General features: G+C 44.6%; 1 protein-coding gene across 1 annotated transcript in view; it reads right to left on the bottom strand.

Annotated features, from left to right (window-relative positions):
* The window catches only part of erfl1 (Ets2 repressor factor like 1), a 30,734-nt gene that overhangs the window by 9,817 nt on the left and 261 nt on the right, over positions 1-20,656 (bottom strand). The gene's annotated exons all lie outside the window — the stretch shown is intronic.

Here is a 20,656-nt window from a genome sequence, read left to right as displayed (position 1 = left end):
ACGCTGCATCCTGATGCTTCACCTGGATTTTTTCATGATTTTTTTTTTCAGGAAATATTCAGCCGCGTAACACGTGAGGGGCTGAACGTAATCCATCCGCACAAGCCCATACGAGCGCGCATCATGTCGTTTACACGAGTTATATTCACCTACGTTAAGCCTGTTTGCTTTCGAATAATCTGTATGTTCATGACCTTGTCCTTGCCTCTCTTTCCTTCCGGTCTGAGCTTGCAAGCGCTCCGTACGAGCGGGTCTATCTAAATGAACAAATCCGTTCTTCCTGCTCCCTCTCCCGGCATCCTCACACCTTTCCTCTGTCTTCCACACTCTCCCTCTCCGTGTGTTTTGCTCCCGTGCAGTAATTTTCCGTTTGATTTCGGAGGTAATGCATTTTTTACAAATCAAAGAGGAAGCCAGGCCGCCCCACTCCCCAACCTCCCTCTCTTCGAACCCCCTCCCCTCTCCCCCCCAGGCCAGAGAGGAGATAAAGGAGCCCCCATCATTTCCTTGTTAGTTTTGATTTGGGCAGCACATGGCTTTCAAGTTCCCCCCCATCACCCCCAGAAACATTATAACTAGCAGCCCAGGGAATACATCTCCTCACACACTCACAGATAGGGAGACACACAGACAGACTGATACAGCGCACCTACACATGTGTGTGCATGCACACCTATAGGTACAGATGCCAGAATCACGCTCCCCGAAGTAACGCGAACACCGGATGAATACAGAAAAGACGGGAAGATAGCAAATGGCAAAAGACACGGGACAATGCAAACCGAAACAGCGGAGTAACTGCAAATGAAAGCTCGCTTAATATTACACAAGAACCGGACAGGTGCGGGTGTAAGCCGACGGGCTGGTATCCGCGACTGGAAAAAAAACATCCGCCTGCAAACTCGAAGCCCACGTACGGACACGGACTGACACTGACCCGGCCACATGCAACGTGAGCGCGTTGGATTGACTAAAACCGGCACAGAATCACCACATGCTGACAGATTCACTTACTTGACTCGCACTCATACTACAAGGAGCTAAATTTAGAGCGGGGAGCCGAAAGTGCGCGCACACCTTCGACGAATGGCAGAAACGCACAGTTTGTAATGTCACAAATTCTTCACGCGTGCACACTTGCGCGAGCGAATCATTTCTGAAAACCATCATCGCAAAGTTCCTTTCACGAATGACACAAAATAGGCGGACGGGGGTCGAACGAGTAGGTTTAAGCGCAAGGTTTAAATTTACCACACTGGCGAATCTGGATGGGTGTGACATCAGCGGTACAATGAAATAGCAAAAGGTGGAAAGGCAAATAGAGCCAAAAGAAAAGGGGACATAAGTAGGGGAGAGGAAGAAAGAAAGGGAAAAAAAAAAGTTGGGGACAGTGCTAAGGCCTGTCTGTTGCTCTGCTTTATTTTTTTCTGGGGTTGAAAGAGACTCTGTCTCATTCTTTTTTTTTTTTCGGGCTGCCATTGAAAAAGGACCGGCTGAACCTCTTCTCCCTGTGCACCATCTCACTCCTTCGCCCTCTCTGTTCCTCCCTCTTTGGTTTGCACTGACACACTGCACAGCCTCGGGGTCGAAGAACAGAGGACTCTGGTGTGGGTTTCTCAGGACCGAGGGTGAGGGAGGAAAAGAGCGGAGGAAAGTACGGGCGGAAAACATGGAAAAGAGGAGAGAGATGCGGGGGAGAAAAAGTGAAGAGACGGGCAACGATGTGCAGGGTTGAAGTAGAAGGCCAGCGAACATTAGATTACTGTGAAATTGGAGTGAATATTCTCAGCATATTAGTATAATGCGATTACAAAGGGGAAGATTAGATAGATGAAAACCAGTGTAAAAAATAAAATCTGGGGAGACAAATGCTCACAAATACTAAGATTAATTCAGCTTTTTTTATTCTGTGGAGTATCGGAGAAAAGCTGAAGCTCAAGCGCACACACACACACACACACTGTCTGAAACGGCTATTCCCAAGTGGGGTCACAGCAAGCTGGAGCCCAACCCGGCAACACAGGGCATAAGGCCGGAGGGGGAGGGGACACACCCAGGGAGGGATGCCAGTCCATCACAAGGTAACCCAAGCAGGACTTGAACCCCAGACCTGCCAGAGAGCGGGACCCGGCCGAACCTGCTGCACCACCATACCCCCCCCCAAAGCTCAAGAAACAGTTTGAAAAACACCACAGCCGCTTGACAGCGAAAGTACACCGGAACCCGGCAGCGCACCTTTAATGTGAAGAGTTTACACTGTCGAACAAGACCATTAAGAGCTATTTTATACACTGACTACATGTTTCCAAAATGCTTCATAGCACATTATGCAAACCCAAGTAATATTGCTTAAAGTAACACTAAAAAAAGAACAATTTAAAACTTTTAAAGCCCTATGCTTTCTTTCTTTCTTTCTTTCTTTCTTTCTTTCTTTCTTTTCTTTCTTTCTTTCTTTCTTTCTTTCTTTCTAGTCAGCTCAACTACCTCTTTATTTCAACAGTCATCTCTCAGTCGGCTACCCATACAGTCGCGCCTTTGCTTCTAGTGGCCTCTTCTCCCCTGGAGAATCATGACCCGTCTGTTTTACCTCATTGCAAACTGAGCGCACAGAGTAAAACAAGGGACATTTCTAACCCAGCACCAAGTACTCTTTAACTCCCTGGAAAGTCGGTGTCCTCTGGAAAGCGCCATGGGGAGTGTCACACAGTGCGAACCTAGGGGCCCTAGCGCTGCTTTGCAGTTCGCGGCGCAACACACACACACACACACACACACACACACACACAAAAAAAAAAAACTGCAGAAACACGGGTCGCGCATCATTTTCGCCACTCTTTCAGTACTTCCACATCCTTGTCTGCTGAGTTGCCTGTGTTTAGCTGCAGCAAGTTTTTTTTTTTTTTTTTTAAATAAGGAAAAGTATTAGATAAGCCCTGAAAATAAAATGTTAAAGACGCAATGAAAAGGACGAAGTGAACTTAAGAGCAAGATGGAAAAGTAGTCTTGATAAAGTAAAAGACGGGCTGATGGGAGCCGCCGTTTATGCGATATGGTATCAGTATCGTATAGAACACCGGCTTTAAGATATAAGGAACAGAAGAAAAAAAGGGGAGAAAAAGTATCAATCGATAGGGTTAAATTATTCATCGTCATTAATTATCGATCGCTCTCCGCTGCCGGCTCGTCCGCCTCGCGCCAGAGTTGAAAGGAGGGAAAGCGCGCTTTATTAAAACCGGCTCGAGCCTCATTGTTTCATGTCCCGCGGCAAAGAAAAAGCTCGAGCTTGCTTCTCCCCGCGCCAGAGAAAACACACACACATACACACACACACACACACACACACACACAGTCCCCCCCCTCCCTTCGCGCACTCTGTCTCTTCACTCGCTCTCTCTCTCCCGACGCGCGGGGGAGCTTTAGGGAGCCTCGTACGGTGTTCACGGGGCGGTTGTGTCTCGCGTGGATCGATGCGGGATCAATGGCTCGCGCTGACTAATAGCCAGAGAGCGCCTTTGATCTCGCGGCTGAGAGATCAAAACCTCCGCGAGAGGGGAGAGAGGGGAAGAGAAAGAGGAAAAGAAACTGCGCCGGCGAGCGGACCTTAAACTTCACACACGCAGACGCGCACACGGGGCCGTCCGCGGACGCCGACGCACGACACACGCTCGCGCGTACAAATCACGTGCGATGAGTGGTGACATTACATTGCTTTATGTGACGTAACGGTTTCAAGCCCCGAGCGCTAATTCCACTACTGTACCGTACGTGCATTTACTCGTGTCGTGTCGCATAAGTGGAATCACAGCGACTCGTCACGCGTGTTTCACACGTACAGTGGACGGTCTGAAGGATCCGTGTGTCTGCTCTCACTTGCGCTTCTGCTAATGCTGTGTGTGGCCAGATATCCGGGGGTTAGGATGATGATGCGTGTGTGTCTGGTGTCTGTATTTTACACTGACCAGTTGGTGCACCTGTGTGTGTGTGTGTGTGTGTGTGTGTGTGTGTGTGTGGTTTCTTTTTTATTTAAAGCCATTTTGTGGAGTCAGTCACCCTCCCATCTCAATTACACAAAATTAGCAGCTCCTCCACTGTCTCGGCTTCAGCTTCTTTAATGGGGTGAGACAGCGGGAAAGAGGGGAACCATCTGCCGTGTGTGTGTGGAACAGCTGACTCTCTTTCGGGCCTGAATGCACACTCACCCTGGAGCCAAACAGTGGAAGGAAGGTGGGAGGAGAAGGAACATTGAGGGAGAAGGTGTCAGGGACACAGGGAGGTGGAAAAGCGGCAGTGGGAAAGGGCCCAGGCGCACAAGGGGGAGCGATCAAGTCCTGGAGATCGTGAGAAGCTGGATAGGAGGAGACAAAGAGGAAGCACGAGAAGGAAGGGGACGGGCACGAGAAGTTGACTGAGAAGTTGGAGGACAAAGATCTCGACGTGTCCAGTTCACGTTTGGGCCTTACTGTCTTGTGATCTGCGGGCGCGTTTTTCGCTCTCCGTATTGCTCGATCGTTCCGTATTTGCAACCATCCCTTATTTCACAAATTACGCTTTCTTTTGATTTCTTACCCACCTTTACCCCACCTTTCTCTGCTCTCTGTTCTCCATTCTCTCCCCCTTCCCCTCCCTCCGGTCAGCGAGTTACTCTCTCTATCGCTCTCACTTCCCGAATTAACCACTCAAGAAGTCACCACTGACTCAATCAATAGCTCATACATAAACCCTGCTATAATCGCTCCCTCTCAATGTCTGTCTCACCCCCCCCCCTCCCCGTGTGGATCCTCTTCACTCGCACCCATACACCATGCCTCCTCCTTCTCCTTTTTCTCTCTAATTCTTGCACTTTCCCCTTATTTCTTTTCACGCTTTCATTATCTTCAAATTTTCCTACCGTCTGACCCCATGATCCGATTGCCTTTGTATCTCCCCAAAACCTCTAATACAATTTTTTTGTTTACCATGTAAAAATAAAGCATAAATCAAAATATGATGTTTATAAGCTCCTACTGGTGTCATGCCCTGAATACCACATCCCCCATCACTGGCCTGTTTCTCAGTGCTGAAATAACACTCTATCTCTAAAGTGCCAATTCAATGTTACTTTTTCAAGGTTATTGTCATTAATAATTTTTTTTCTTTTCTCTGTGTTAGCACAAGTATTTCGGTATATCAAGACACAAAGTCTATTTTGTAAGTGTCACATTATAAGTCCCTTTTCAAAAACATAGCAACCGCATATAATGTAAACACGTAAAGGTATATATTAATGTGTTAGAATTAATAAGTGTTTGTCAGCCATTGCGGAAGAACCTCATGAAAAAGGTTTTATGTAACTGTCTTGAAATCTGTGAAATAGGAATTACTGTTTTGGCCATTTCAGGAGAAATAAAAAAAAAAAAAGCATTTGTGAAGAATCCGTGTATGGATACACAAAACGACATGTGAAATTTCAGAATTTCATATTCTTTCTTACACACCCTCTCTCCTTTCCCCCTCTCCCTCTCTTGGACTCTTTGATTTGGTAGTATGGTTTGATCTGTGAGAGAGTGAGTTTTGTAAACACATTTTTCACGATCATATAGCCATCGGCAAGGGGGAGAGAGAGCCGAGCGTATAAATGAGGGAGGGAGAGAGACAGCAGTACAAAGCTAGGGAGCGGAGAGGGGAGTTTAATGAGAGGCTGGAAAGGAGAGACGGACTGACAGACACGGAGAGGCTTGAACGCTGGCTAACAGACAGACCCTGAGATGCTCTCGGACCGACAGGCCCAGACAAGAGAACATACGTGCAACACAGCAGTGACTCACTTAAACATACACGCCGCGTGCGACTTCTCGTAGGCCACAAACGTTGACGGAGACACGCGGAACGAGCCCAACCTCCGGCGTGCACCGACAGGAGATGGGTCAGCGTCCGTGCGTCAGGCCCGATTGATCGGGATGTGGCCTCTCCCAACTCGGGCCCCGCAGAGCTACAGGGGGGCTGCAGGCTGACAGTAAGAGTTCGCGGTCCGTCCGTTCGCACATCGCCAGTTAGGAGTGGAAAAGCAGTTTTGTGAAGGAGTCAACAAAGGCAGAGCCAGAGGCTGCGATGCTCCCATGGAAGGGAAACAAGCGAGGAAAACAAGGAAGAGCAAAGGAGTATAACAAGTACTAGTAAAACTAATAAACGTGCATGCTGTAATTCCCTTTTTCACTTTCCTTTACCATTTGCCTCACACTGGCATTCGGGGTGCCTAATCCGGTTAGCTTCGATTGTTAAACGCGTAATAGCGCTAACCGGCCACCTCCGCGGGCCCTTCTCCACGGGATTAACCCCGCGGAAGGAGCTGCGCAGCGGCGCGAGTGGGCGACCGAGAGTGCAGCGCGAGGCGATCGAGGCAGAGGCACACTTCCACGGCCCTTCCACGGCACGCTGCCCACCGTTCAGGTGCTGCAGGAGCAGAAATACACGCGCAGTTACTCAATGGAGTCGGACTGAGATCGCACGCGACACGCCCCCTTGTTACGCGCGCGACTCTATTCTCTTTTTTTTTTTTTAACGTGTCCCTCTGCAACCCCGGTGTATTTCTCACTAGAGTATTGTTTTTAAAAAAGTATGATTGCATTATTGATGCACTACTGTCACACGGGACAAACATTCGCCTACATAAGATAATAATTATGTATAGCAAGAATCTGTGTTTTTACATTTACAGCACCGTCATACTTATAATATTTCTCACATCCGAGAAGTTTCTGCTTTTTTCTTTTTTTTTTGCTGCGTATCTGCCTGTCTGCAGTTAGGAACACAATTCGATTAACTGAGAAATATTACGAAAGTGCTACAATCATGTCTTGGTTTCAGGCCAGGGGACCTTTTAGCGCCCATTCAATGGTCATAGAACTTTCTTGTTAAAATGTTTGCCTACACACGTCTCAAATATTAGGGTTATTTTTCGTCCCTCATTAAATGTTCGGCTCATATGCATGACTTTGAGTTCGTGGTGTTTGCTACCCACGGTTATACTCTCTGTGTGCATTGACTATGCGAACACACACACACACACACACACACGTAAACTGCGCGCAAGAGTCTTGGAAAATTCCCTCGCGCCATTCGTTAGACGGGAAAGAAACTATATTCTTTTCATTTCTCTTTTGGCTTCTTTTTCCCCTCCCCTTTAAAAGGAGAATAGCTAGAAGCAGTGTATTGCTGGTGCGGCGGAGCAGTTTGTGCGTGCGTGTGTGTGTGCGTGCGTGTGTGCGTGTGTGTGTGTGTGTGTGTTTTCGTTTTCTTTCTTTTCTCTCTGTCCGGGGAATTGTTGTGAACGTCCACAAACACATTGCAAATACCCGCCGGCTTCTCGCCATCGATTTCTAATTAGACGGCAGGATAATCATTGGAGAGAGAGATGAGAGAGGAGCAGGCAAGGGGAGAGGCAGAGCGAAATGAGGCCAAAGTAAACCTAAATATATAACCGGTGTCAGCAAACAATTAGCCAAATAAAAATAACATTATCTTCACAAATACCGGGGTTTGCTGAGAAAAATAATAAAAAGCGGAGCGCAAACACTTGATAACTAGGAGGAGAACGAGATCGGGGGACTAACGCGAAGAAGTGCCGGACGCGCTAAGAGTGTAAACAAAAGAAACAAAAATAGCAGGGAAAAGAAAGTGGGCAAAGGACTATTTTGACGCGAACGAGCTCGCGAGTTTGCGGCAACGCGAGCGCGAACCGCGAAATGCCACTGGGCGCGTGTGGCGGCGGCCTTGGAGCGGCGCGCGCCGAGAGCGCGCGGCCCTCGGGGAGCAAAGTTCTGCGCGAGACGTCCGCGAGTCTCGCTTAAGCGATGCAATGAGTGTGAGTGAAGTGTTTTGCATTCTTCATCGCTTATACTGCATCTGTTTGTAATCGTATATTATTATTATTATTATTATTATTAGAATTTCGACCAGTTAGACCTGTGAAAACAATTAAGAGGAAAATGAGAGGTAAAGCAAATCCATAATAAGTCATGACAAAGTGAGTGTGTTTCGACCTGGGCAGCCCAGTCAGTGCCACCCGTTTTACGTGGACGTGGCGTGTTTTTTTTTTTTTTTTTTTTTTTTTTTTTTTTTTTTTTCTTTCCCCAGCTCACCGCGGCTGTGAAGAGCTAATAATTTCAGAGCTTTTGAAATTGAGCTCTGGAATTCCACATCATATTGATTTGATTGATTGATTAATTAATTAATTATTACAGTATTTCAATAAAAATATTGTTGGTTGTTAACATTGTCTCGCTGTGTCTCTGGTTGAAGTACCGAACATGCAAGGAAGGTGTAATTTTAAAAGTAGAAATTTCGAATTATGATTTCCTACGATGGTGGATTTATAAACTAAAATCGATAACGACAGCGCACACTCCTGAATCAGGCCAAAAAAAAAACCTGTAAATTTCTGAAATAAGGATGCTTAATTCGTGTGATTACTTTGAATTTTACGATTTGGCTCTAAACGAGGTAAGTACTCCGCTCGATCACGGGCTCCATAACATTTTACTGCTTTTTTGCTCAGATTTCTACTGTAAAGCATGACTGGGTACTTTTTTTGGACTCGCTAGACAAAGGAAATTGGTCGGGATGAAAAGCAGCACTTATTCTGTGGTTTGAGCTGCGTGGTGTAGTCGAAATGTCCCCAGACGTGACCCTGTTTCTGTCCCACCCCTGGCTAAATGTTTCTCGCTCACATTTCCCCCACCTCCCTTCTCTGACTGCGAGACACGGACTGGTGCCGTTAGCTAATTTACTTTAATTAAGGTTTCATCACTTTGAACGCAGGACCATCTTCTTCGTCTCCCTTCCCTGCTGCTCCGTCTCTCGTCCTTCGTAGCTGTCCATCCATCACCCCCCCCCCACCCCCCTTCCCCTCCAAATCTCCTGCTTCAGCTGCTTGTGGCTCAACCCTAACCCCATATTTTAACATCCTCAGTTCCCTCCCTCATACTTACACCCCTCCTCTTCTCCTGTTTCCAACACCTCACCTAAGGGAGACATTCTGCTGATAATTTAGGCGCATTTACTTGAAGTTTCTCTCCTCCCGCCTCCGACTCTCTACTTCTTGTGCCATAGTGACGGTGATGAAGTGAGGAATTATACAGGGGTTAATCTTCTCACAGCTCTGGCCCCCATTCAACAGGCGCTATCAATCTCCGCCTCTCTCTCTCTCTCTCTCTCTCTCTCTCTTCCTCTCTTTCTCTTTCTGTCCTTCATTCCTTCTCCCGCTCTCTCCCGACCCTGTACGCCGCAGCCTCACTTTCTCTCAGTCCCTAACCCCCCCCTCCCCCCCCATCGGAGTGCCCCCTCGTTACAATAACTCTGCTATGTGCTACACGGCCGAGTTTTCTCCTCCTTCCACTCACACTCATTACGTCTGAACTTATGCGGTCATTCGGGGTCACAACGAGCAGCGCTAAACATAAAGAGCAGGAAAAGACCGTTCCTGTAAACTGTCACCTTCTGCGTCCGACCGAAACACAGTTTCAGTTCTTGGGGACTGTTTTTCCGAACACACACACACACACACACACACACACACATTTTCAGAACCGCTTGCCCCATATGGGGTTGTGGGGAACCGGAGCCTACCCGGTAACACAGGGCGTAAGGCCGGAGGGGGAGGGGACACACCCAGGACGGGACGCCAGTCCATCGCAAGGCACCCCAAGCGTGACTTGAACCCCAGACCTACCCTAGAGCAGGACCCGGTCCAACCCACCGCGCCCCCCCCCCACCCGTTTTTTCCGAACATTTACACTGTTAATCTATTCAATTATTCCCCCATTTATACAGCTGCGTGATCTTCCTGGAGTAATTTAGGGTAAGTATCTTGCACCAGGGTACTACAGCCGGAGATGAGAGTCGAACCTGCGACCTTCGGGTCCCCAAAGGACACTTTTATGTACACATAAAACTTAGAAAACAATGACAGAAAACGTTACATTGAGTTTTGTCCCTCTTAACATTGAAATTACAGAAATTAAACTGATAAAAAGAAACTTCTTACTAGTTAGCGAGAGTTAAGAGGTTTTGGTGAGAGTGACTTGTAGAAAAAGTGTGTCAAGAACGTGAAAAGGAAATAAAGTCACGACCCGGTAGCAGCAATGAATCGCATTCGGTCTCAGCCCGTAAAATAGCTGTGAACGGACTCGAGTCGCACGTTTTGTCTCTTTTGTCCAGATTTCTCTAATCCGTTTGCGCGTTTAACGCGTTTCCGCGCTCTGTTTTCGGGCACAAAAAAAGAGAAAAAGAAAAAGTCCACAGACGTTAAAACATTTTCCATATTTCAGGTGTTTGCGGGTGGGGTAGGATTAACGACAGTAGGAGTTAACGCACATATAGCGGGGTGATAAAAAAAGAAAGTTGTAGAACATTCCGGAGGGGGGGTTACCCTTCCACCCGTCACTCCAGCTCCTCTCCGTAAGAGTCCCGCCGCAGTGATTTCGCATCCTTTTTCCTTTCCGTTTCACCGCGTTGGGCGACTCAGGTTCTGGGCGGTTTTCCTAATTCCCGTGACACTTTTCATTTTCAGTATTCAATATTCAAAAATCGGCATAGTCTGGGGAATTCCATCTGTGTTGTTTCCGTTCAGTCTCTATTCATAAATTATACGTGGCTGTTTTTTTTTTTTTTTTTAATATTTACGCAGGATTTTCAAGAACGATTAAAATATCTACAATGACTGAGCCATAAATCCCTCGCTATACAGCTTCGACACAAAACCCAGTTCCTCCCATATCACAGCTCATTTTGGAAAAAGTGAAAGGCTTCTTGTGGACAGTCTGGAACGTTAATATTACCGGACCACTGTATATTGGTCGCACAAAAATCTCTACATGTTCAATGTCGAAGCTACTTCGACTTACGGTTCTCAAACATGGGAAATATGGTATAGGAATTTTTTTTCCTCCTTGTCTTATATCATTAGGAATTCCATCAAAGCTATTCTGATATAAAAAGACCGTTTTTGGAAATCTTACGGGGTTTTCATATCGTAGCTGAGGGTTCAAAAACTGCGTGATCATTGCATCAAGTTTTCCAGTTATGTCTTTCCAAACAATACAACACGGGCATGTTATAGCACGGTAATAATACCATGTGCTAAGGTACATGATAAAGCCGAGCTCTCTTGTGGCAGATATATTGATTTCTATAAGACTTATCTAGTGTTATAGAGAATATAAAGTAAAATACAGTTCTATAATGTATTTTAATATATCGGTCTCCCATTCCAAGTGAAATCTCCCCTTAGTGTTGCATTGCGCCGCTTTATACTGTTTTTTAGGGTTTCAATATTTTCCACATATTAAATTAATGTAATATTGAGAGATGGGGTTAGAATATACGTTTATCATTCTTAGATAATAATAATGATGAGAACAGCATATTAATTATTGCATAATTATCTACATAATAATAATAATAATAATAATAATAATAATAATAATGACACGGTTGATATTATTTTACTAATTATTATAATTATATATGCATATTTTTTTTTACACCGAACTCCACTGTTCCTCTTTTTTTTTAAATTTCAGTTAAATCGCTGCATTGAGTAACGGCCGATGTAGGTAAATTGTCAGAGGTTATATATCCGACGCACGTCAAATGTAAAGTTAATCAACTAAACCGATTATGTTAATGAGCCAAAATAGTTTAGATTCGCTGGTACAAAGATAGGATCAGATCCATACTTTAAAATAAACATCGTGATTGTGAAAAAGGAATGAATGTGGCTAAATAAAAGCAGAGTGTCAAAGAGTCAAGTAAAGAAAGGCCAATTATGGGTGGTATGGAGATTTTTGTCTTTTTAGAAATCCTCAGCCTTAATTCAAATAGGTGTTTTATTGTGATAGTTTAAAGTATTTTAAAACAGTGGTAAGTGGATTTAAAACCTTGTGGGGCTGGAAAAGTATAAAATCCATTGATCCCTTGTGGGGTGTTCCAGGAGGTGAAGACTCACATACAAATTGCCACTGGTGAGGAAAGAAGGGAATAAGCCGTCACTAACGCCATGTCTTCACTAACACGCCGAGAAGAAGCGACGGATTTGCCAGCAAGGTGTTTAACAGTTGGCAAAATATAAACTTTTCAAACCTGGAAGTTTTTCATGGCTCCCTGTTTTCATATCTGGACATTTCCCCATTACAATAAATGATAATCCACAACATCGCTCTCATAGTTTTGCATACTGATGGAAGGGGGAAAAAAATCGGTGGCCTTTATTCTTCTCACATTTTTTCCTCTTTCCCAAATTAAACGAAAATTTGTGACAGACAATTAGGCATTTAAACCTGAATGGTGGAACACGGAAGGACAGTGTGACACAGAAATGTTAAAGAGAAATATTGATCATAAGATACACTGAAGAGAGTAACATAACTACAGCTGGAGGTCTTGACCTGCTCTTTGGAGTGAAGTTCACTTGAGGCCCAATCAGGTCAATCACATGTATATATTGTCTTGATCCGGAGAGAATTCATGACGTGTCGCCGCAATCTACGCTGAAAGAGTAATTCCTCGCCTGTGCAACACACATCTGCCACTAGGCTACTCTCTGTAAAAACTTTCTTTTCAGATGCCTTTGTTTTCAGTAAACTATAGGTCTTATTTCCGCTCTTGTCCCCCGTACCCGACCCCCCCATCACCACCCATCTCTCTGCTTGCCAAATTGAATCCCCTTTCCGGCGCATGTTACACCTGCTGTTCCTGGTTGTATTTCACTGTGTACAGTGCGCAATGACAGATTACTGCATTAGCTGAATAATGACAACTGACACTTTGGTTACCATTCGCTAAACCAAAGGTAGGGCGGTCCAAACAAAGCATAAAGACAGAGAGGTACAGGAAAAGGGGGAGATGGATGGAGAGTATAATTTTGATTATGAAAGATGGATGGAAAAAAAGATGTTCATGTATAGGCCGCATTCTGCACATTTTATCATGAGCACACTTAGAATACGTAACAACGTTTGACGTTATTCAGTTTCAAAAAATCCCCGTTTATATAACTAGACTAGGTCTGATGTAATATTTTATATTATTTAAGATCATTAGAAGCACGGCAGTAATTGTCTCATAGACATCAGAGGACTCTGGAAGAGGCAAACGGCTCAGCGCTTCTGTTTCATGTGAGCTATGTCCGTGATTTGCACCCCGGTAAGACTCTCTATGCAGACCTGCTGTCAACTGAGAAAAAAAAGATATACTAACAAGACACCTTTCCACTCGGGTCGGAGACCATGTTCACTCCCATGAGCATGCGATGCTATCATACAGTATGATTTTCGGTGGGCACGTTACGCTGTTGTAATGGACGGCCTCGAGATCCCATTCGCTCGGCAGCCAAAGGCACCCCAAAATTTTACACAGCAAATGCAAATACAACACATACTGTTTCGAGTGGAATAGAGACGAGAGGATTACGAAGGAAAAACAAGACTAGCGAGACTGGAGTTGTGTGCAATCGAGAGAGTGGAGAGAGCAGGGGAAGAGCGCAAGAGAGAAGGTGAGAGAGGAAGACAGAAAGAAATATTGACAAAGCCTGGATACACACATAAGTCATCTACTGTGCCCTGCCTCTGCCTCGTATTTTATTGCTGCGCTCTGTACTAGCGGAACAGGATGACAGCTGAGTTCCTTCAGTGGAAAATATGGTCCCTCTCCTTCTCACGCAATGCTCCCTTTTTCTCTGTCTATCGCCTTGTTATCATTCTGTCACCTCTTTCCTTCTTTTTTCTGCCTCCTTATTTTCTCTCTTCTCCTATTTATCGGTGTCACCTGTTCCCTTGTCATGTTCCCCTTTTCCTCCACAAGTCATCCAATAAAACTGCCCTCTCTTACTCTTAATCTAGCCCATCCTCTGCCCTGGTCTCCATTCTACACAACTCACTTTTGCTCTTTTCTTGAATCCCTCTTTCCTTTCAGTTCCTCTTTTGTCTTTTCCTGTTTCATACCTCTTAATGTTGTTTGCAGCTTTACTGCCACACTATCCATAGTCCTGTGTATTTCCTTTTTCCACCCCAGTCTTTTCTCCATTTGTTCCTTATGTTTTTTTTTTTTTTTTTTTTGCTGTCAGCTCACTCATTCTTCACTTTACAGATGCAATAGTTGTAATCCATCCTTTACTCTTACTGTTCTCCCATTGCAGAGGACTGGCACTGCCTCACTGCCATCACCCCCATCACCCCACACGTACTGTCTGTACCACCACAGTTCATGGGCTCATATACCAGAAACTCAGGTACATCTGCTGCTCCCACAGCGCTACACTCACTTCTTATCTTGTCCCTCTGGTGCACTTTGTAAAGATCCCTTTTCTCCTTTCTTGTGACTCTCGCACATGCCGTGCTTTCCCCTTCCTCCTCCTTTTCCTTCCCCCCGATTCTACTCTCTCCATCTTACCTACCCCCTCCCATCCTCATCCGCAGCCCGATCACAGAGCCCCAAGTGTCGGAATCAATTAAGAGTGAGCGCCGTCGCGGCCGCTCTTTCACGGAGGTAAATATTAAACCGCACGGAGCGCCGGGGAGGAAGGAGAGAGGAGGGGAGAGGAGGGAGGGAGGGAAGGAGAGAGAGAGGGAGGGGGAGGAGAGAGCCCTCCGTCCCTAATCCACCGCATCGATCAGCCGGGGATGAGGGTAATATATTATTTTGACAAGATACGATCCTCCGACGCGCACCGCTATCCCCGGCGATCGATTTCTTTTTTCTTTCCCTTTTTTCTTTTTTTTTTTTCTTCTCAGCAAGAGGGACAGGCATAGTGAGAGAGCGCATGTGTTCCGTAGCGGCTGTGCATGTGCGTGTACAGCGACCGCGGGGCTTCGCAAAAATGTTAAAAATTGCTTGCAATTAAACAAAGGGGAACAGGGCTCACCACGTGTCTGCGTATATAAAATAAAAGGAGGTAAAATCAGGCAGAAATGCACAACTTCTTATCTGAACCCTTCTCATGCTGTCAGCTGTCATGATGATCCAAAGACTGGCTTCGAACCCGACGCCTATTTTCACTGTTCCAGTGCAGGTCGCGCTGGTTAGTGGTCCCGTTACCCTCGGAAGAACCAGTCTATGTCATGTAAAAACTTTTGCATTGTACTGTGGTATCCATGCTGTAGTCAGTGGGGTAGAGCTGACCCATTGCAAAGTTAAGAGTTTCCCTGTAACCCCCTCTCCCATCTTTAACCCTGACCCCCTCCATCCTAACTGGCTTTGTAAACTGTGTCTAAATGCAAAACTCTTGGATCAATTTTTTTTTCATTCAACCTCTCCCTGACCCCACACCTTCTGCCCTCCGCTTCCGTGTTCCAGAAGTGGTTTTGAAGTTCAGTTTTTTCAAGTTATATGATTCCTAGTTTGTCTTGTTGCATCAGTACCTGTGAATGATTGTGTGTGTGTGTGTGTGTGTGTGCGGGCGTGCACTCGCGTGTTTTCTGCATGAATCCAAACGCAAAAGGCGACATAAGGATGAGCCTGTGGTCGGAGTCTTGGATGGTTGCTGCACAGACGTTAGAGCTGCTGCTCAGGTACAGGTGATTTTCCGCAGAATCGCATGGTCATCTACCAAACCTCGTCTATGTCGCACTTAAGTTTGTTACATTTTTGCTGTTGCTGTCAAAAGTTGGAAGTAATGCGATTTCAAAAAGCCGGGGATTAACCCGACTTGAATCTCCGCATATGCGGGTGTTTTTTTGCCATATGCACTGGGATGCTGGTCATTCCACCTCAGCAAATGTAAGGGATCTATTCTCATTGTTGTCCGTATGTAACTAACTTGTAGTTTATTATAAAATGTGATCGATGTGTGTTTTATGGCAGCACTGTGACTGCCTGTGCTGTGACTGTTGCCATTTTCTGCCACTTTGGACCCAGAAAGGGAAGCCATAATGCAATCTCTCCCCCCTCCTTCACTCCTGCTGTGTGTGAGAGTAGCTTGGCCTGTGTGGCACGGTGGAGAGAGGGGGGAGAGATGGGGTCAAGGTGAGCTCTAATACACTATTGATCCGCCCCAATTGAAAACCTGATGGAAATTTTACCCCCCCCACACACATCCCCCCCCCCACACACCCACATTTACACTGGGCCCTCTCTTGTTTTTCTCCCCTTTCTCTCCCTGTGTATCTCTCTTCTCCCTATGCATTCTTGCCCCTTGCAGTCTTTCCCTTTCTCCGGTTTTTCTCTCTGTGTCTTCCGCTCGCTCCTCCTGATCTCTCATCCATGCCCCGGTCTTCTTGCTCGATATCTTCCTCTCTATTTCCCCCCTTTTAAGTTGTGCCAGTCACGTCTTTCTAAGCCACAGTTTCAGTTCCAAGCCCTAGGCTCTCCTTGCCAACCAGTGTCCCAGGCCCCTTGTCCCTCCCTGCTAGAACAGCACAATATTAAGCCCCCTAATAAGGACATAACATGCAACACACCGCTTTGAAGACAAATCCAGCTGTCAGTGATCCATACTGGATGACGGAAATGAATTTTCAGGTTAAATCTTCAAGTTCAGTTCAGCAATATTAATTAAATTCCTCCAGTATTAAGACAATAATCTATTTATTCAATAGCTATCTTTATTTAACAGTTTGGAAAATGAGAAGGTCCAGATACGTCCCAGCCAGGAGCACGAAGTATAATCCCAAAATGATGCATATTTAAATATGCAGAGAAATATGCAAAGACATAAATATAGTCTGCAAAACTTCAAGCAATTAAAATTTGTGAAATAATTAATGAATTGTAATAATTTGAATAACAAATAGTAATCACAGGGATGAATTTGAAATTCAAAAACAAATTTATAGCTTTTTTTTAAGAATTACATATAGAATTATGTAGAATAAATAAATCAGCAGTTTTCCAGAGACATTTATTCATTGTGCACATCAGGACAGTGATATTTAAAATCTGCAATTTTGTCAGTTTTAGACAAGACCCCATGCTGACTGATGAAAAACTGGGATTTATTAGAAAAACAAGGGTCAACACAATTGTGCTTTCTTTTCAGATTTAATTCATGTACAGCACTAGTGACTGCTGTAACTCTGTGTGGTTAAGAAGTGAGGACAAAGCTACACATTCAATTTGTTTTGAACTTCCCTATTGTGAAATTAGGGAAAACAGACACCGAACTTCCTGTCCTGAGAGGCCAAATGGATAATACTCCAGACGAGCCATAGACAAAATATTGTCTGATTCTGTTCTCAAATACAATACATATGTATAATAGCAGAAGAAAAGTATTTATATCTGCATTTAATATTTGTTTATAATTTAGTCACTATTCATTACAGGTGTTTCCTCAAAAACATCCAATTTCTAAACAAAGAAATACTCAAAGTCTTGCAACAAGTTATTCATTAATCTGTAATGCAGTTTGGGAATAACTTGGAGCCATATGCCATGTCAGTGGTTGGGGCAGCATTCTAAACAATTTTAATTTTCGAACAGCCGGGGCAGTCCAAGGATGTACCAATCTTAGGCTTCCATTGATAAGCGATGCTGCTTCGACATAGTGGCCTCGCTGAAAGGGACAGCAGGTTCAACAAGCAGAGAAAACAGAGGAAATCATGCAGGTGATTAAAACTGCAGCAGCAGTCACCTAGCATTAATAAATGAGGGCAGAACCATTCTCTACGTGGAGAACCTGATAGCTATTTAAAGTGCATGGACAGAGATAAAAAAGCATTGGCCTTTGATTTATGTTCTGTTGTGTATGTGTCAGACAGTGAAGCTATCGCAACCACAATCTCCCAGTAGACGCACAAATGCTACACAAATGCTGGGCCCCCTTTGTCGACCCTTACCCAGCGATACATATCTGGAACAACAGCCACGCAAACACAAAATGGCACCGGGGAACTGGTGGGGTGCAGCACGCTACAAGGTTAAACTGAATCCATCTACACTCTCATCTTACCATTAAAGTTATGCAAACATCTCCCCAGTCCTTAACTAAAGTGTCGTGAAGCCGGTAGGAAACACACAAGGACATTGCTTATATGCCAGTCGCCGTAGTACTCCATTTATCGCAATATGTACCGTTATCTCAACGGTAAACTGTGGTACTAGTACTATCTGGTGTCCATCCTTTTGCACAGAGAATCAGAATTTTAAGGTAGCACTCACATTTTTTTAAAGGTATTACGCTCAATACAGGTGGTCCCCAACTTACGATGGGGTTACGTTCTGCGAAACCCATCGTAAGTCGAAAATGCATTTAATACTGCTAACCTACCGAACATCGTAGCCTAGCATACGTGCGATGGCCATTACGGGCTTGCAGCCACTGCCCAGTATCACGAGAGAGTATCGCACCGCATGTTGCTCGCCTGGGAAAAAGTCAAAATTCAAAATTTGAAGTACGGTTTCTACTGAATGTCTATCTCCAGCTCACCATGGCAAAGTCGAAAAATCGTAAGTTGAAGCATCGTAAGTTGAGGAGCATCTGTACATGGATTGCACTATTCAATGTGCTTTATTTTGAAAGCCTTGTAAATTATTTTAATGTTTGCATCTCAGCTGTGTTTACCGGCTAGTAATTTAGGCTTGTTATTATTTTTAGAATTCACAAGTGTTGGGCTCTTACTATAGCTAAAAGTCTATCACTACTTGTTCTTGCTGTCCCTGTCTTGCTCTACTTTTTCTTCTGTTTCTTTAGGAAAGAATTGGACTTAACTTAATTGCTCTTAAATCAGATTAATCGCTGACCGGGGATGTGTCGACTTAATCTCTCTCCTTGTAAATCCCCTTTTCCCTGACTTTAGCTCTCACCTCAAACTCCAGTTTTTTCTGTCCTCCTCAGTTCTTAGAGCTCCTTCTTTCGCTCTAGACGCATCGCCCCATCTCTGTTTAGCTAATCAGTTCCAAGTTGTTCCCTCCTTCCTTCCTTCTTCCCTTCCTTCCTTCATTCCTCATTCCATCACCCTACCCAATCCTCTCTTTTGCCAATGACTGTGTTGTGACATGGCACAAACTCCCCCTCCTTCTGGTAACAGTGCATGTGAAGCTGTGAGCATTATATTAGGACATGTCGATGTGGACCTGTCATTGCCTCCTAAGTGCTTTGGCAATACTCAAGATCTCCTGTCAAGGCAATGCAGCTAATCTCAATTGAATTACACTGAGCTCATATTGAAATGGAGAGAGAGAGTGTGTATACACATTGTAACAGAGTTCAGGCAGCCTAAGCAACTGTTTCATGATAATATTATTGTAATTATTACTGTTTTGTTACTTAGATAACACTTTCATTCAAAGCACTTGTAGACATTGAGATATTTTTCCTAGAGAAGTTTAGGTTATGCACCTTTGTCAGATGTACAAGCGAAGAATTCTGCTTCAAAGCCTTCACCTTTCAGTTCCATGTCCTTAACCAGCACGATGCGCTGAAGGAACTTTTGTATTCCCAAAGTTGCACATACATTGCAGAAAGCATCTGCCAGATGAATAAAAGTGCATGTAAATGTTGCATCTTTTTTCAGCTACATATCTCTCTTTTTGGCAGTCTTGATGCTTTTAAGTTTCCTCAGATGTCCCTTTTCTTTTCAGAAGTACTAGGGTTTTTGAATATATTAATGCACTAATTAGTATAACTGCAAAACTATGAGTGCAAATCAGCGTTACTAAATGCAGATTTTGTGACTCTGATACTCCAGCATAGGATATAGTGAGTGCAGATGTTTAAGCACATCTGTCCATTTAGTTGTTTTTTTAGTTTGCAGTATTTTATATTACCATTGGTGTGCTATGGAGACATTCTACACAGAAGTGAAGACATTCTTTGCTCACTTTAATTCCATAAGTCATTTCTTGAGTACTCCAGTGTCTCTCTCTCTATGCTTCTAGCAAAGTTGAGCTGTTTCTCTTAAAGTTTGTGTACATCTGTCCCTGCTCATCACTTGTTCATTCCCTCTGTCTGTCTTTTGCTCCCGCTGAGAGTGAGTCTCACTCCCTTTCTGTCAGTCAGTCCCCTCGATGTACCTGTGCATGTCTTTCTCTCAAACCCTCCTGCACTGCACTTAGGATTAAACATTAATCTCCCTGCTCCCCTCCCTCTAAACGCTGCGCAGATGATAAGAATCGACGGGATTTGTCAAATTGTGTGCCATCGATTAACTGACCTTTCACGGCTCCCAGTCTCTCAGCCACTCTACTGACTGCAGACAAGCAAGATAGAGAGATAGATGGATACATATGGGTGTTATTATTGTGTACAAGTTTGTAGTTACCAGGTGCACCAGGGGAGACAAGTGGGGGGTGAGAGATAGGGGGTAGGAAGGGAGGGGGGGTGGGGGTGAGAAGAGGAACGAGGAGCAGGAAGAAGGCCAAAAGGATGAACGCAGAGAATGAAACGTGCAAGGAGCAAGGCCTGCTCTGTGAAAGGTTCATTAGGTAAAATACACAGGGCTCCTGAATACTGTCTGCTTCCTCTTAAATACACACAGTTCACAGACACACTGCATTTTCATACTGCTTATACACCCAGGGCTATGAATGATACGAGGGGCACGGTACATGAGATTATCCCTAAAAATGTAACTGTACTTTTGATAAAAAAAAAAACAAAACACTTTTTAAAACTTGCCTCCTTACAGTCGCTTTATGGGCTCCTTCCACTGACTAATGCCTTGTTTTCTGTGGGCAATAATGTATT

This window comes from Scleropages formosus, chromosome 18, assembly GCF_900964775.1.
Source record: "Scleropages formosus chromosome 18, fSclFor1.1, whole genome shotgun sequence".
In the NCBI taxonomy this organism is placed as follows: domain Eukaryota; kingdom Metazoa; phylum Chordata; class Actinopteri; order Osteoglossiformes; family Osteoglossidae; genus Scleropages; species Scleropages formosus.
This window is presented reverse-complemented; position numbering and strand designations above follow the sequence as displayed.